Raw genomic sequence first — 9242 nt, 5'->3', positions numbered from 1 at the left:
TTATATAAATACACTGGTGGCAGATGCAAAAAAATCTACCTTAAAATGACATATCAGGCATATCTCTGTGGGAACCTGTATTGGAATGTTAACGACAACCAAACTGTTTGTTCAAGGGGCTCCCTGATAATTCAATACAAGTTGAATTAGATATGGCTTATAGCAGACCTGTGCTCTAGAAATGTCAGGAGGTAATGCGTATGATCAATTCCCTGGTCTAATGCCTTTGTTACATGGTGGTAAAAGTCTCTATTCAATCTTTTTCGCTGGCTTTACAGATTGCGCAATATAAATGTAAAGGTTATTTCCGATTGAGCCGACATATGCAGAGTTTACCGTTGGTGAGGATACGTGATGAAATTTAAAGGCAATGTTAGCGGCGACTGCAATCACGGTAAACGTATCTGAGGAATGCAGAACTCCTTCTCTTATATTGAAGCGGAGTTGAGTACTGATAACTGGTCACGCGATTTGCTAGCAACAACATTGAGTCACCATCAGTCGATGCTTGTAGAAATGGCAATTCTGAAAACTGTCCTATGCAACTGCGGTCCATCCACGGGGTGCTGAAATGTATACTTCCGCGATACGGATGAAATAGTTGCTATATAAGTCATTGTCAGTTCAGCCACACTTCCCAGTATATCCTACACATAAAATAATGCACCTTTTTGGTCAGTTAGCAAGGATAAACAAGAGTATCATTTATCCTGGAAGATAGAGAATTACCTGACTATACAAGCTCACTCTTGTACTGCATAGTATATTGTATAACATATGACATTATATCATACTTTCACATTCCAGGGCTGAAAAGTTGGATGGGTACAGCGCGCGCTTAAATAACAAGCATTGATAGATTAAAGTATTGCTATTCTGATTGCATTAGGGTGATCATTATTATTACAAAACTTATCGTAATCTGTACCTGATTATAGTATTAATATCTCAATATTGACCTGATCGCACTGGCCTGAGTTGCCTCAAATGAATAAATAGGCTTTTCTGTTAAGGATCGGACCCTTTTTTCCTCAATGTTCACCTGACATGACATACCCAAATCTAACTGCCTGCAGCTCAGGACCTGGAGCAAGGATATGCATATTCTTGATACCATTTGAACGGAAACACTTTGAGGTTTGTGGAAATATGAAACTATCCCGTAGAGGTTTTAACACACCTGTTTATCATGTTACACATACCTGCTTCAACAGATTCGTAACATTTTGCTAATTACATTCAACGCGTCCCAAAACACTTGATCAGTGCAGCTCGATTAGTAGTCCACTAATTAACCGAGAGAGTCAAAGCCAAAAGCCAAACCCCAAACCAAGCACTCACACCAGGGTTGGGGTCAATTCCATTTCAATTAAAAAAGTACACTAAACTCACATTGAACATTTTTCCTAATTGAAAAGCATGGAGAGAATTGGAATTGGAATGTAGGTGTGCTTCCTGAATTGACTGGAATTGAAATAGAATTCACACCAACCCTGACTCGCACATACAGTGCATTCGGAAAGTATTCGGGCCCCTTCCCTTTTTCCACATTTTGTTAAGTTAACAGCCGTATTCTAAAATGTATTAAATAACGAACATTCCTCATCAATCTATTCACAATGCCCCATAATGACAAAGCGAAAACATGTTTTTATACATTTTTGCCAATATATTAAAAATAAAAACCAGATTATTTACATAAGTATTCAGGCCCTTTGCTATGAGACTTGAAATTGAGCTCAGGTGCATCCTATTTCCATTGATTATCCTTGATATTTCTACAACTTGATTGGAGTCAACCTGTAGTAAATTCAATTGATTGGACATGATTTGGAAAGGCTCACACCTGTCTATATAAAGTCCTACAGCTGACAGTGCATGTCAGAGCAAAAACCAAGCCATGAGGTCGAACGAATTGTCCATCGAGCTCAGAGACAGGATTGTGTCGAGGCACATATCTGGGGAATGGTACCAAAAAATGTCTGCATCATTGAAGGTCCCCAAGAACACAGTGGCCTCCATCATTCTTAAATGGAAGAAGTTTGGAACCACCAACACTCTTCCTAGAGCTGGCTGCCCGGCCAAACTGAGCAATTGGGGTAGAAGGGCCATGGTCAGGGAGGTGACCAAGAACCCGATGGTCACTCTGACAGAGCTCTGGAGTTCCTCTGTGGAGATGGGAGAACCTTCCAGAAGGACAACCATCTCTGCAGCACACCGCCAATCAAGCATTTAAGATAGAGTGGCAAGACAGAAGCCTCTCTTCAGTAAAAGGAACATGACAGCCCACTTGGAGTTTGCCAAAAGGCACCTACAGGACTCTCAGACCATGAGAAACAAGATTATCTAGTCTGATGAAACCAAAATGGAACACTTTGGCCTCAATACCAAGCGTCCCTATGGTGAAGCTTGGTGGTGGCAGCATCATGCTGTGGGGATGTTTTTCAGCGGTAGGGACTGGGAGACTAGTCAGGATCAAGGCAAAGATGAAAGGAGCAAAGTACAGAGAGATCATTGATGAAAACCTGCTCCAGAGCGCTCAGGATCTCAGACTGGGGCGAAGGTTCACCTTCCAACAGGTTCTGGCCTTTATAGGGAGTTTTTCCTAGCCGCCGTTCTTCTACACCTGCATTGCTTGCTGTTTGGGGTTTTAGGCTGGGTTTCTGTACAGCACTTTGCGATATCAGCTGATGTAAGAAGGGCTTTATAAATAAATTTGATTTAACAACTACCGGGACAAGTCTCTGAATGTCCTTGAGTTGCCCAGCCAGAGTCCAGACTTGAACCCGATCGAACATCTCTGGAGAGACCTGAAAATAGCTGTGCAGCAACACTCTCCATCAAACCTGACAGAGCTTGAAAGGATCTGCAGAGAAGAATGGGAGAAACTCCCCAAATACAGGTATGCCAAGCTTGTAGCATTATACCCAAGAATGCTTGAGGCTGTAATCACTGCCAAAGGTGCTTCAACAAAGTACTGAGTAAAGGGTCAGAATTACTTAAGTAATTGTGATATTTTTTTATAATTTTTTTAAAAAATATATAAAAAACTGTATTTGCTTTGTCATTATGGTGTATTGTATGTAGGTTGATGAGGGAAAGAAATACAATTTAATACATGTTAGAATAAGGCTGTAACGTTACAAAATTTGGAAAAAGCCAAGGTGTCTGAAAACTTTCCAAGGGTCACTGTATATGATAAACCTCTGGCACTCATGTTTCTCTGTATAGTGTGAACCTTTAAGTTGTGGAAAAGTACATCACAGTCCTTCAAAACTTGCTGTAATGGTATTATGACATGTCTAGATTATGGTATTATGACATGTCTAGAACATGATAAGATACAGGTAAGAGCGTTTCCAAAGGCCAGACCCAACTGTTCTGGTACCAGTGGGCTGAATCTGATTTGAAATCAAAAATCTAATTTGCCTATTTTGTTCTAATCAAATGTGTGATGTATTACGTCGGCAGCACAGCTGCTTCACATCAGAATCATAGAATATATAATGGAACAACAACTAACCAAGTCACCTGACGTTGAAAGCACTGCCTGTCAGAAAGTAGATATTTTGCTCTCATTACAGAGACTAATCATAATTGGCTTGTAAAGGACAGAATTTGGGCGTGTTTGATATGATTTTATTCCTTGTTTTACATTTTGGCAGAAACTCCCTGCAGTGTTAAACAATCCCATTGCGTGGACTTGAAAATGCTCTTCAAAAGCACCACCATGTTAGCAGTCTTTGCAAAAATGTATTTGCCTTTATTTCATGTGGAAAAAGCGACTTCCTTCCGTTGGCTAGTGGGCCTCTGGTGTTCACTACACCAGGTGGAAGTGGACCGGAGTTCTACAATTTGAGGTGACAAAACAAACTTTTCACACTATGGGCCACATCACAACGGGTCAAACTTGTGTTCCTAACTAAAATGTCCCTCAAGTGAATGCACGTCTCCTGTAGAATTAAACTCGAGGTGCATAACATTCGGTTAAAAGCCTTGACAGCATAAAGCCAGTTAGGCTACATCATATACCTAGATGATGTAAAACATTAACTGACTTGCTTAGTTAAATAAAATATTTAACAAATAATTTACCGGGTTGATATGAAGCTTCAAAACAAATGGTTTGATGGCTTTTGGTACCTGAACAGTCCCAATAGCTACCATACCTTTCTGAAGTAGCTATGTAGGTCAGGCACGTACGTGCATGCAATGTTTTTAAGTAAATTAAAACTGGGACGTTCTTCAACTGGTTAGGTCATAATTACCAAGGTAAAATATATTTTATATTGGATATTCAGTTATCACCAAGCATGCCATGACTGAAGATGGCATAGTCTGAATTGGGTGGATGGAGAACAATCCATAAATTCAAAAAAATATATATAATTTGACTTTCAATCTTTCAATAGCTCTTACACAGCCTGCCATGACTATGACATTGACATTCTGTACCGGGAGGATGGGGATTAGAGGTCTTCACGGATCCATCTTTACTCAAATACCAGCGACCCGAGCGGGTCCGGATCTAGAATTCTAAATGTCTGGGTCGGATCTGACTTTGTCACAGGTCTCGAGTATGTGTAATTTTAACTGACTTATAGATCCGAACACAAATGCTGCAGAAGAGAAGAGAGAAATTGTATAATTTATACTGCTGCTCTTGCTTTTCACAAGAGTGGAGTGTAGCAGTGGTGGTTGGTGATGTTTAAGATGGAGGACGACACATTAAATACCGCTTTGCACACTTGCCTGCATCTATCTGATATAGGGTGTTATTATTAGTCCAACTGTTGAAAACAGGTTTCTCTTGGAAAAATTCAGGTATGTTTATCCCTGTTTTGTTCCGTTTGCTTCCGTTTAAGAAATGGTTTTCAACAGAATCGGTGGAATGAATACACCCCTGATCACACGTAAATACGGTTCACTTTCATAGCAGCCACATTGTATTCCTTCTTGCATCTATGCGCTCCTCCTTTCAACTTTTCCCTTTGCTTGTGGACTTCAATGAACAACACATCAGCTGTATGTGACCAAGTGAGAGAAAAAAAATCAAAACCATATCATTACTGCTGCACACAGCCTACATCGTTGTCACCATATTTGCTATATTAACATCATAGTCAGCATAGCTTATAGAACTAATGCGTTAGTTAACCCGCTACAATGATGCAGTAACATTAGTGTACAGTCAGTAAGTAGTTTACCAGTTACACCGGAAGGCCCCAGTGGCAATTAGTAAAACCAAAAGCTTACCTTGTAATGGATAGTCATTGCCTGCTAGCTAAAAGAGCATCACTCTGTTTGAACCTATTGTTTGAGTATGCAAAAGTAGTAGCTGCATTTGCTAGCTAAGTGGGAAAAAGTGGGAAATATACAGTCGCTCTCTCTTCCTTTGTTAAAAAACAATAGTTGAACACTGAGTAAACTATTCACATTTGATGTACTGCAGTGCTAGCTAGCTGTAGTTTATGCTTTCAGTATTAGATTAATTATCTGATTTGTTTGATTGGGTGGACAGCATAGCAGTTCATGCTGCAAGAACTCTGACATGTTGAAGGATATCCCCCGGAAGTTGTCCTAATTACTGTGTAAGTCTATGGAAGGATTTGAGAACCATGAGCCTCCTAGGTTTTTGTATTGATGTCCATGTACCCATAGGAGGACAGAAGCTAGCTGTCCTTTGGCTACACCATGGTGCTACCCCACAGTGCTGTTGAGGTTACTGTAGACCTTCATTGCAAAAGTGTGTTTAAATCAATTATTTGGTGTCATGAATATATTTATAGTTTTAGCTAGGGTATCTTTTTAAATTATTTACTTTTTTTATGAAATTCGCTGAGGATTGTCTTCCCCTTCCTCCTCTGAGCAGTGTCCACTGGCGTGTAGCTTGTCATTAAAGCAGCAAAAGGCTGCAGTCACAGAGCCTCCGTGTGGCAAAAGTTAGGAAATATCTAATCAAAAGATGGAATTAAAATTACGGAATAAAAAGTTAAAGGATAAGGATAGACTACAACAACCAAGAGCCAACAGGTAGGCTGCTACTTAATGTTCTGATGGAGTTATTTGTAATGTTACGACCTTCCCACTCTGTCTGCCGAATTCTTTCTCTTTGCTCTCGTTTTCCTTAATAGGATGTCGGTGGGCGGAGCCGGAAAGGTCGTCAGCGAAATGGGACACTGTCACGAGAATTTTTATCTCAATGGTTGAACTCAACTATCACTGTAGCTTTGACCAATTCCCAGAAGTTTGTAAGACCCTGGTTAATGAAGAATTAGACAAAGCCCCCAGTCTGCAATAGGTTAGTTCCTTATTCAGAGTACTCTGAAGTCATAAATGCAAACAGTCATTTTATAACTCCCACCTACACACAGACACAGTTTATCACTTTTCTACCAGCCCGGCAGTTTCTAGCCGTTACTCTCCTCCCTAGATTAGAGGGGCCTTGGAAGGGGTCTCTTTCCTGTTGTTCTTTGTCTCAACTCTCACATTACTACATAGTAACACAATGGTCTAGTCACACACATTAGGGAATTATGACTCGAACACATTTCATACAATTATATGATTTCAGGGTGGAATCCTTTAGTCATTACTTTAAACGTAAATTCCTTTCAATCCACCCTATGACTAAATATTACTCACTGATACTTGAAACTTTTTGGGAAATATAAATGTCACACCAAATCAAACAAAACCAATTCATGTATTTACATCATATACTCATCAATGACTGTTCTAGGCCTATATCCAATTATAATTCTTATTTTTAGGATTTTCATTATAATCTTCATGAAATAAACAGTCTGTCTAAACATTGAAGATCGTCTCATCCAGCATGGGCTCCTCGGAATTGAAGGGATCTGAATCATCTAGGTTTGGAGGTACAGTGGGGCAAAAAAAGTATTTAGTCAGCCACCAATTGTGCAAGTTCTCCCACTTAAAAAGATGAGAGAGGCCTGTAATTTTCATCATAGGTACACTTCAAATATAACAGACAAAATGAGAAAAAAAATCCAGAAAATCACATTGTAGGATTTTTTATTAATTTATTTGCAAATTATGGTGGAAAATAAGTATTTGGTCACCTACAAACAAGCAAGATTTCTGGCTCTCACAGACCTGTAACTTCTTCTTTAAGAGGCTCCTCTGTCCTCCACTCGTTACCTGTATTAATGGCACCTGTTTGAACTTGTTATCAGTATAAAAGACACCTGTCCACAACCTCAAACAGTCACACTCCAAACTCCACTATGGCCAAGACCAAAGAGTTGTCGAAGGACACCAAAAACACAATTGTAGACCTGCACCAGGCTGGGAAGACTGAATCTGCAAAAGGTAAGCAGCTTGGTTTGAAGAAATCAACTGTGGGAGCAATTATTAGGAAATGGAAAACATACAAGACCACTGATAATTTCCCTCGATCTGGGGCTCCACGCAAGATCTCACCTTGTGGGGTCAAAATGATCACAAGCACGGTGAGCAAAAATCTCAGAACCACCACCTAGTGAATGACATGCAGAGAGCTGGGACCAAAGTAACAAAGATTACCATCAGTAACACACTACGCCGCCAGGGACTCAAATCCTGCAGTGCCAGACGTGTCCCCCTGCTTAAGCCAGTACATGTCCAGGCCCATCTGAAGTTTGCTAGAGAGCATTTGGATGATCCAGAAGAAGATTGGGAGAATGTCATATGGTCAGATGAAACCAAAATATAACTTTTTGGTAAAAACTCAACTCGTTGTGTTTGGAGGACAAAGAATGCTGAGTTGCATCCAAAGAACACCATACCCACTGTGAAGCATGGGGGTGGAAACATCATGCTTTGGAGCTGTTTTTCTGCAAAGGGACCAGGATGACTGATTCGTGTAAAGGAAAGAATGAATGGGGCCATGTATCGTGAGATTTTGAGGGAAAACCTCCTTCCATCAGCAAGGGCATTGAAGATGAAACGTGGCTGGGTCTTTCAGCATGACAATGATCCCAAACACACCGCCCGGGCAACGAAGGAGTGGCTTCGTAAGAAGCATTTCAAGGTCCTGGAGTGGCCTAGCCAGTCTCCAGATCTCAACCCCATAGAAAATCTTTGGAGGGAGTTGAAAGTCTGTGTTGCCAAGCAACAGCCCCAAAACATCACTGCTCTAGAGGAGATCTGCATGGAGGAATGGGCCAAAATACCAGCAACAGTGTGTGAAAACCTTGTCAAATGTTTTCTGTAAGTCTTCACCTCTATCATTGCCAACAAAGGGTATATAACAAAGTATTGAGAAACTTTTGTTATTTTCCACCATAATTTGCAAATAAATTCATTAAAAATCCTACAATGTGATTTTCTGGATTTTTCATTTTTTCTCATTTTGTCTGTCATAGTTGAAGTGTACCTATGATGAAAATTACAGCTCTCTCTCATCTTTTTAAGTGGGAGAACTTGCACAATTGGTGGCTGACTAAATACTTTTTTGCCCCACTGTATGTATTTCAAGTCAAATTTTATTTGTCACATACACATGGTTAACAGATTTTAATGCGAGTGTTGCGAAATGCTTGTGCTTCTAGTTCCAACAATGCAGTTGTAACCAACGAGTAATGTAACCTAAGAATTTCAAAACAACTACCTTATACACACAAGTGTAATGGGATGAACAATATGTACGTAAAAATATGAATGGTACAGAACGGCATAGGTGAGATGCAGTAGATGGTATCGAGTACAGTGTATACATATGAGATGAGTAATGTAGGGTATGTAAACATATTAAGTGGCATTGTTTAAAGTGGCTAGTGATACATTTTTCCATACATTTTTCCATTATTAAAGTGGCTGGAGTTGAGTCAGTATGTTGGCAGCAGCCACTCAATGTTAGTGGTGGCTGTTTAACAGTCTGATGGCCTTGAGATAGAAGCTGTTTTTCAGTCTCTCGGTCCCTGCTTTGATGCACCTGTACTGACCTCGCCTTCTGGATGATAGCGGGGTGAACAGGCAGTGGCTCGGGTGGTTGTTGTCCTTGATGATCTTTATGGCCTTCCTGTGACATCGGGTGGTGTAGGTGTCCTGGAGGGAAGGTAGTTTGCCCCCGGTGATGCGTTGTGCAGACCTCACTACCCTCTGGAGAGCCTTATGGTTGTGGGTGGAGCAGTTGCCGTACCAGGCGGTGATACAGCCCAACAGGATGCTCTCGATTGTGTATATGTAAAAGATGGTGAGTGCTTTTGGTGACAAGCCAAATTTCTTCAGCCTCC

Source organism: Oncorhynchus mykiss, chromosome 8 (assembly GCF_057628025.1).
Source record: "Oncorhynchus mykiss isolate SJ-2025 chromosome 8, ASM5762802v1, whole genome shotgun sequence".
Lineage (NCBI taxonomy): Eukaryota > Metazoa > Chordata > Actinopteri > Salmoniformes > Salmonidae > Oncorhynchus > Oncorhynchus mykiss.
Note: the sequence above shows the minus strand (reverse complement) of the source record.